This window comes from Vespa velutina, chromosome 22, assembly GCF_912470025.1.
Source record: "Vespa velutina chromosome 22, iVesVel2.1, whole genome shotgun sequence".
In the NCBI taxonomy this organism is placed as follows: Eukaryota; Metazoa; Arthropoda; class Insecta; order Hymenoptera; family Vespidae; genus Vespa; species Vespa velutina.
In genome coordinates this window covers 3,631,611-3,640,839 of record NC_062209.1, presented here as the reverse complement: position 1 = coordinate 3,640,839, position 9,229 = coordinate 3,631,611, and the positions used below count along the sequence as shown (strand labels likewise).

The 9,229-nt window shown below is 40.4% G+C and overlaps 1 protein-coding gene across 1 annotated transcript in view; it reads right to left on the bottom strand.

Annotated features, from left to right (window-relative positions):
• Window positions 1-9,229, bottom strand: part of LOC124956605 — a 95,551-nt gene that overhangs the window by 40,205 nt on the left and 46,117 nt on the right. The window lies entirely within an intron of this gene.

The window sequence follows — 9,229 nt, the reverse complement described above, 5'->3', positions numbered from 1 at the left end:
GACAGCGACTGAACGTAAGCTATATACATACGTGTGTCTGGTTTACAGTCGGCGCTCAATTGTTCATTATGCATCGAAATTACTGACGGTATATTTTCAAACGATATACTTTCATCCGTTGTATTGTAGAATCGTGATTAAGAGAGAGAATGCTCTTTTTTACAGATTAATATTAACGCGCGTAGAACGTTCTCTTTTTAAATAACTATACGAAACACTTTTACGTATAATTATTTTTGTATTATGTAATGCTCGGAGGTATAGGTTATAAATCTTCAGATCTCATTTTCACGTTAAACTACGTTGGTGGTATCGAGTCACGATAAAGGGTGTCACGCATGGTGGAGATTTCAACATTGGTAAACGCACAAAGCTTTGCAGGGTTGCAAAAGGAAGCTACCAACGTTGTCGGCGATGCCACGAACGTGATTGGACATCTGCCTCTTGTTTATGCATAGGTGACGTAAATAGTGACCCATTTCCAAGCCCTAATACCCCCTCCTACCCTTTGCAACGTGTAGCATTGTCTACGGAGGGATATGTTTTAACATAAAACATCTTAAATCATCCATACAATATTATTAGAGAGAATAATTATATTCTCCCTTCGTTAATATCGATTCAAAGTCGTGGCTTTAATGAAGATCCTCGGGAGCATACATTATCCTTCGTTTAACGTAGCTCGCTTAGAAAGAATAACTCGAGTAGCTCGTCGTACGAGCGATTAACGTACGTAGTAGTCATATTTTATGAGTAAAGATCATCGTACAATCGTTAGATTTTCTTCTAACGCAAGATGTAGACATTTACGTAAAAAGAAAAAAAAAAAAGGAGAGAATTTATATTCGTTCGCGCACATTGTCGAATTTAAACGAACTCTATAAAAATTCGAACAAATCCCGCAAGGGTCGGTGTTCCAGCGAAATCGATGAGATCGATGATCGTTTACTTTCGTTGGGCATGGGAAGGGAAAAAAAGTTTGAGAGGAAAAACGAACGATTATCCGCTGCGAGTTTCTTTGAGGGGCATAAAACTTTGAAATCCAACCGATTAATTCGGTTTACCGTTGATGTTAGGAAAGTTGGCGACGTGACGGAATCGAAATCGAAGGATCGTTCGAAGCAGAAGGCGAAACATTTAGGTTCTTTTCTTACTCTCTCTCTCTCTCTCTCTCTCTCTCTCTCTCTCTCTCTCTCTCTCTCTCTCTCTTCCCTTCTTCCTTTCTTTCTTTACCTTTTTCTCTTCAGGGCTGCCTCGAGAAAAGAAGAAAAATCCACTTATCGAAGTCATTAACCAAGCTGGGAGGGTCCAAGTTTTATTGCGACCGATAATTCTTTACGTTACGTCTCACCTCACAAAGTTAAGGGCGCGTGGCGCTTTATGGCATACGAACACGAAGAGTTTCCCTTCGCGTCTCTTACTTCTACTCTTAGAGCTTTCCTGGTTGGTTTTCTCTCGCAGGGTGTCTCCGTAGCAAGACTCTACTCCTCTTTTGCTCTTCTCTCATAACCTCTCTTTTCGTTTCTCCGCACGCGTGTGTCTCTCTTCTCTTGGCAGGTAGTTTGCGAGGAGGTCGTTTATCTTCGGGTAGTCTACAGAAAGGAGAAAGTTTCGAAGAGGCGCGAGAGAAGTTTGGTCTTGCTTCGTGAAGATAGTTCCGCAGTAAAGGGTTACGCCGGCGGATGCGTCGCGACGACGCCGACGCTGACGCCGACGTCTTGGATTCTTAAGCCACGCCACGCAGTTTAGCGCTTTCAAGATAATTTTCGTGAAAGGTATAGCCTTTAAACTTTTCGATGTCGGCGGCGTCTCCGACACGCTCAACATATTCCACTTTTTTTTTTGCGATAGAAAAATAGTACCGGACTAAGTTTCGAATAAGATCAGTTTTTGATATTTCATCCAAGTATTTGATATTTCGATTATTTAAAGTTTCACGAAGAAACGTTTCTTCAAAGCACAGGCATCTATGCGTTTTTTGTTTTCGTCGCTCCAGACAAGAATCGATTTCTTATCTTTGAAAAAAGAAACGGTCGATGGAGCTGCACGAAAACTCCGAGTTCGGTAATTTATATTAAATTTCAACTTGATCCTGGCTGTCCGCACGTACGAGCGATCGATCGAAACGTCCGAAGAAAAGAACGATTTTCGGGGATTTCGATGTAAGCTGCCTCCTGGAAAGAATATCTCGTGCCACTTTTCGTTGGCGTCGGTAATCTCTGCTCGCACGTTTTCTTTCCTCTCTTCTTCTCTTTCTTTATCTCTTTTCTTGTTTTTTTTTTTTTTTTTTTTCATAGCTAGGTAGGACTATTGCGAAGAGAGACGTGCCACGAAGCTTCCGCCGTACTCTTAGTATATAGAGTACAGAGAGTATCGAAGTTTCTAAACTCGATATATAGAACCAGGATGTATATGGAAGGTAAAGGAAAGATAGGTGGAGAAAGGGACCAGGAGGGTGTAGAGAGAGAGAGAGAGAGAGAGAGAGAGAGAGAGGGAGAGAGAGATGGCATCTAATATGGTGCGCGAGTTCGTAGGAGCTCCTTGGGCCAGCAGCCCAGCACAAACAATCCTCTCATTCTCCGATATCGCTCGGTACGATCCCTCGAGAGGTGGTTAGAGACAAAGACGGAAATAAATCGCCGTCTACAATACCTTTTCTCCTTATTTCCAACTTCCATACTCTTGCAATGTCTTGGCCATTTACAACAATGCTCATCGATAATCTGGAGAGCACGGATTACGCATTGTGTACGGTGCTCTCCAAGAAGGAAGTTTCTTTCGAAACGAACGAAAGTGCACGACCAGTTCATTATGCTTCTTCGTCCTTTCGATTGCTACTGACCCTAGCTCGAAACTCCACTTATATCCAACTCTTCCGTTCGAACGGACACCAAGATCCAAAGAGGGATTCGCGATGTTTGGATCTTTTCTTACGTTCTCGACTAGAATGAGGAAACAAATGATCGATGTTCGATCTTTAAAATTGATTCGTCGTTGCTGTCGTGTAAAAAAGAAGGGAAGTTGTCGTTTATCGGGAACGATATCGGTGTCATCGACACGAGTCTTGCTCGTTAATGCAGAAGAGGTCGGCCATTGAATCACCCGTCCGCATTACACGTTCGCCAAACAACTCGGTCATCGTAAATCGTGCCTCGAGTGGCTGGCGCTCATAATTTAGCGGCACATTGCGTCCCGCACTCCGCCTAACCATCACTTCCTAAATACAGCGCGCGGTTTATGCCATCACGGTGTTACGTATTCAGCAAACCAACCGAGATTCTTGCTTATCGATCTTACCGTTCTCGTTCGTGTTCAACGGTGGTACGTTAAAGTCAACGACTACCTCTAGATCTTTGACTTTGTAATGTATTTCACGATAATCCAATTGTGGAAGAAGGAAAAAGTCTCTTTCGATGGTTATGGACGTTTGGTTCGTCTCGCAACAGGTTCGATAATAAAATAGATATATCCATGAGTAGCCCAGTAAAATTTTATTCGGCTCATCCTCCACCATACCATATCGTAAGTACGTATAACAATGAATTGTGACGCGACGATAGGTGAAAGAGAATGACCGTTCGTTCGATCATTTTCGTTGGTTGGTTCTCGCGGCATTAAATTCCGAATCCAATCGTCCGATTCTAGCGGTTGCGGTTATCGAGTTATTCGAGAGGAGCTGTTCGTGTGTAAGAATTGTCTTTTACTACTTGAGCTTTGAGCTGTCAAACCGTTTTTCGCTATTAGACACACTGCGACCTTATCCGCCGAGAATTCGACGGGACAATCTCGTTACGTGGAACGCCATTATCTTCGTTCCCGCCGATTAATTTAATATAAACGCGTACTAATTGGAAAACTCTGTCTTGGACGCATCTTGAATTACGAAGTATCCGCGCATACACGTGATAATAGCTCGTGTCGAACGAATATGAAAAGTCATATTCGTACATATTATATATGCGTACGGTATACGAATCAATTTAGCACATTTCATCTTTCGCGATCTACATTAATTTCATTCGTTCTCGTTATCCAAGCACTCACTCCGTGTATCGACGTATTTATTAATTTTATATAATTGTTTCAAACTAATTTCCATTTTCGTGCCGAACGTACAAGAGAATTTCTTGCTGCACGATCAATACGAAATCAAATCCGACGTTGTAGTTAGAAACGATTAAATTATCGAAATATAGGGTAAAGAACGTGACCGATACGTGGGCAAATTTTACATGACATTAAACTTATTCGCTTTCATTCGTCGTCGGGGAAACTTTACGACGAATGGACGTCGAAACGTTAAAGATTTGAAACTTATTGTAAGTTAATTGTCGGTAAACGCCGTGAAACGAGCACACTTTCGATAATCGTCGTATTCGTCGAGTTGCTTTAACGAGCACTAGTCGAGGAGCGAGAGCGAAGATGAAGGAAGGGAGGGGGAGGGGGAGGGGGACAGGAAGTGATCTTGGAACCACCGCGGACGTTAGAGCTTCGACAAAATGAAACGTAAATATTGGTCGAGCTAGGCGAACTTAAAACTCTTCCCGCTCCCCCCGCCCCCCTCCATCCCCCCCCATCCCTGCTTTCCCAGCTTTTCCTCGTATTAATAAAGATGAGCGCATTTCGCACACCCGGCACATCGTATCCGTTTTCCGAAACTCCAAGCTTCGCGATCGCTTAAGATCCGGCGAAATACGACGATCGTGAATTCCGCGTTAAAGTGGTAGTCGCGACAAGGTACGACGTCCTCCCGTTATCTTTTCGCACAAGTCTGCTTCGACTATTTTCTTTTCCCTCTTGGAAATACTTCCTTAAAATCCGTCCCATTTTCGATTTAACATTTCCCTTTAGAAAGATCGATCGACGAATTTATATTGTATCGCAGATGTACGACGATCGAGCATCATCGTGAAATCGTTTAAAATATTCATCCTTCGAGGATACCTATTTATTTTAGGTTTAGACGTTTAACGAGCGTACACACTGTCGTTATCGAATCATAGTACGACGGTGGTTCGGTAGCTAAACTTATACAGTGATTTCTTGAGTACACAGTAAATAGAGGTAAGGGAGTAGTTCGGGTTAACCGTTGACTAATTGCTCCTTAACCGAGTTAAATCGCACCCTGGTTATTACAGCAAGCAGGGATGCTACATGGCGCGGTCTTCGATCAAAGAGACTCGTGGAACATGCTCGAGTCTATTTCGCTGCACGGCTGGATATACGTATATATGTAGAACATTAGGGAAGCGTATCACGGGCTTATTGTTCGCTTTATTGGAAATTTAGGCGCGTCTTCGACAATAGCGATTCGAGAGAGATATCAAATCTGAAACTGAAATTCCTTTGATACGTATTAAATCCCGAAATGATATGTTTAATGTAATTAACATCAACGACGGTAATAATGATGACGACGATGATGATGAAACGAGAAGGCATTGGGAATTTAATTCCGAGAGAGTAATACGTCTTCGGTAAGAATCGATGAAATCAAAGTTGCACGACGCGGTATCGTCGGAGCACTTTCTGGTTATATACAAAAGTCCCTAACGCTCGTAAATTTTTTCAATAAAAGCAATCGTACGGAAAGAAAAAAAAAAAAAAAAAGAAAAAAAGAAAAAGAAAAAAAAAACGTGGAATTGGAAACGCAAAACGGTCGTTACGTTTTACAGATAGAAGTGACCGATATTAAAGCTGATTTCAAACTCGAAATCGGTTCGGCCGAAACGTGAGCAACTTTGACGAAATGTAGAAGAATAGAAGTCGGAATGAAACGAGGAGAGCGGAAGTGCCCGGCAACAATGATGACGGAAAAGGTCGCATCGACGTGGCCAATGACTTTTCTTTATTTTTCATCGTAATCATAAAAGGTGACATCGTCGTGCGATTCGCTATTGCGAGCGAATGTAAAGTCTCCATTTCCGCGCGTTTACATTTAAATCGGTGCATTAGCGACTGCAATTTCATTCCAATTTACAACTCCACAATTTCATCCCTCTGCCGCGCTCGAAGGGACACATTCGGCTTCGACATTCGCGACGTTCCGCGTGCGCTTGAATTTTCCCTACCTATCTACGACCTCTCGTTTCGTCGTGTTCGCACGAAAGAATTCGAGCCAACGTCATTTCGATTTTATATCGTTCAGCTCGATAACCGAGTCGTTTTATTAATTAAACGCCGATTTGATCCCATCGAAACCGAACGGAATAGCCTCCGCCGGTATTAAAAAGCGACATGTAATTAATAAAGAGATTACATTCGAGACTAAATTTAAAACATATTTCGTTTGTTTATGTAAATCGCTATTTCAAATATTAATTCGCTCAAAGAGATATCGACCGATTTGTTTATTTAGTACGAAGTACCAATATATTTTTTCAAAACTTTATTTTTTCCAAATAAATTTAATAAACGGGACTATGGAATTTTTGCCCGCGTAGAATCTTTTGTCGTTGAAAAGCGACATATTGAAATACGAATCGATCGTAAGAAAAGGAAGAATTTGAGTTAAACGGAATCCCTTCGGAACGTTATTCGCGTTAATTGCAGTTAAAGAAGTTCCATGGAACGGAGGTAAAAGAATTCCGAGTGGTGACGTGGTGGTATTAAATAAACATTACCATCTGCTTCTTTCGCTCGTCGAGACTTCTTCTCCCTACTTACCTCATTATTCTTCAAAATACTCGAAGCGGCGTAGAAGCGCAACGGGGCCGACTCTTTTGTTATTCATATTCGTAAGGCAAAGTTCCTCGCGGAACGCGTTTTACGGCGTGGTAGCGCGTTATCGTTTCGCGTTAGAGAGGAAAGAGTTCAAATAAAATGCAAATTACTATTACTCGATCTCTCGTGCAAACGAATACGAAGCAGGCCGTATTTTCAGAACGATGGCTTGCTATCTATTACCTAACGACGGTCCTCAACGTTCTTTTCTCTCTCTCTCTCTCTCTCTCTCTCCCTCTTACTCATTCCCTCTTACTCATTCCCTATTTCTCCTTCTCATCGTGGCCGTCCTCCTTCTTGTACAATTATTCCTCGGCTGTTTGATGATCTACTTGAGTCGAAAAGGGAGAAAGCGGTTTAAAATATCTTTAAGATATCGTTAAGGTCGATGGTTCTTCTCCTTGTTACTTATATTTGAGAGATCGAGTTATTCATCTCTAGACTCTTATTTTATTCGTGTCTCTACTTTTCGAATAATTGACGATCCTTTAATAATTATCGTCGAACGGTCCATCGAAGATGAGTATTCTTTTTTTATCGTCCGTCATCGTCTGCAAGTGGATTTTAAGCTCGTCCAAAGTTGTTACAGATATTTCAAATAGAAGAGACGATAGAGAATTGTGAACTTTACTAATTCCTTTCTCCGCATAGATACGTTACATTTTCTATTACGTACGTAATATCGTGGATGGGAAAGTCAGAAATTATTTCTATTTAGTCCATTTATGTAACAGCAAAAGGCTTTATTAGGTACTGACAATGGGTATTCCTATATCAATTCATTTTGTATTATCCTAGTATTATCAATATTTCGAAAATGAAGCTTTCAACGTTGAGATAAACGTTTCCTGCATAATGTAATTTTCTCTTGGACGATACGAAAAAAAGGAAAACACAACCCGTTAATATATTATACGGTAGAATTGAAATCTCTCTCTCTCTTTATATATATATATATATATATGTATATGTATATATATATATATATATATATTTATATGATCTTTCTGTGTCAAGAGATATTAAAAACGAATCAATCGCTTGATTCACAAGGAAGAGAATTTATGCTAATTTTGATCTAAATGTTTAAAATCTCCGCTCGATATCGATTTCTTTCGAAGATACTCTTCTAGTGAAAAAGAAAAGGAAAAAGAAAGAACACCCCAACGAGAACGTGAAGAAGAAAATAAAGGCAACGAGTTACGATAATAATAAGGAGGTTGGTTTTAACGACGTGCTATATAATTTAGACCAAATTAACGTGGTTATTTCATTATGCGTTTAGTTATTAACGCCGTGTACGCACTTACGCGTAACGATTTTCACAGAAAGTGTAAAATAGAGAAAGGAGGAAAGGTAAGGACAGGCAAAGTAGGGATAAAGGAAAGAGAAGGAGTTGGTTTAATCTCCATTACATCGGAGCGACCTAAGAAAATGGTTATCGCGTGCAGATCATAGAACTTTTACAATGGCGCGAGTATTAAAGGCGCGTAATGCGAAACGCAAGCAAGACGCGTTTGCTTTAATTAGCGCTAAGTTTAACGTTCTTCAAATCTTCTCCCTTAACCGACTACTCGACGATAATAATCCTCCTATATGTACATATAGATGCGAAAGAACCTCAAATATTTGTTTCAGCCGTGAGTAGATGCTCGAATCGATCTTCGTAGAGAGGAAGAAAAAGTTAAGTTCGAGCGTCGAAAGTTGTACGGTTTTCTATCGTATCGGATCCTCGTTTTTCTTCCTATTAAATTCTTCCCCTATTCGATTCGCATTTTCTAATCTAATGCGTTTATTAGCGACGTTTTAGACGATATAAAAGAGATGAACTCTATTCCCACAGAGTTGGGGGAATCCTTTTTAAAACGAATACTTTTCCTTTTATAAGATTATAAACGTATGAAATATTTCGAGAGAACGACGGAAGAAAGTCCTCGTAATACCCAATTTAACGTTAATATCGGATGGCGTTCGTGCGTGGAAAGAGACGACCACGTGTCCGGACTTTCCTTATGCTTTACGATGGTCATCGATCCTATCCCGATACTTTTCGCGAAGCTTATAACTTCATATCGACTTACGGAACGTGGACAGCACCGTGATACGTTTGACACGGGCTAAATTTAACAATTTCGATTCCGCTTCCGTTATTGCTAAGATAGCTTGCCTATCGTAAAACACGTTCTATCGATGCATTGTGCCGCTGGACTACCAATTTTATCCCGAATTTAAGTAAACCTATGTAGGTATAGATATAGATAAATTAGAAATACGCAGACAAATTTTCAAGAATAAAATATATCCACAATATATCGTTTACAATATATCGACAATAAATACGAGATCTCGAAAGTAATTAATACAAACGGCAGAATATAAATCAATCGGATTTATATGAAAGATTTATATTTGCTTCTGAAAACAAGTACGGTTAGTATAATAGAAAATGGATTTACTTTGGCGACTATTAATTGTTCGATCGCATACATACGTAAGTGTTAACGCT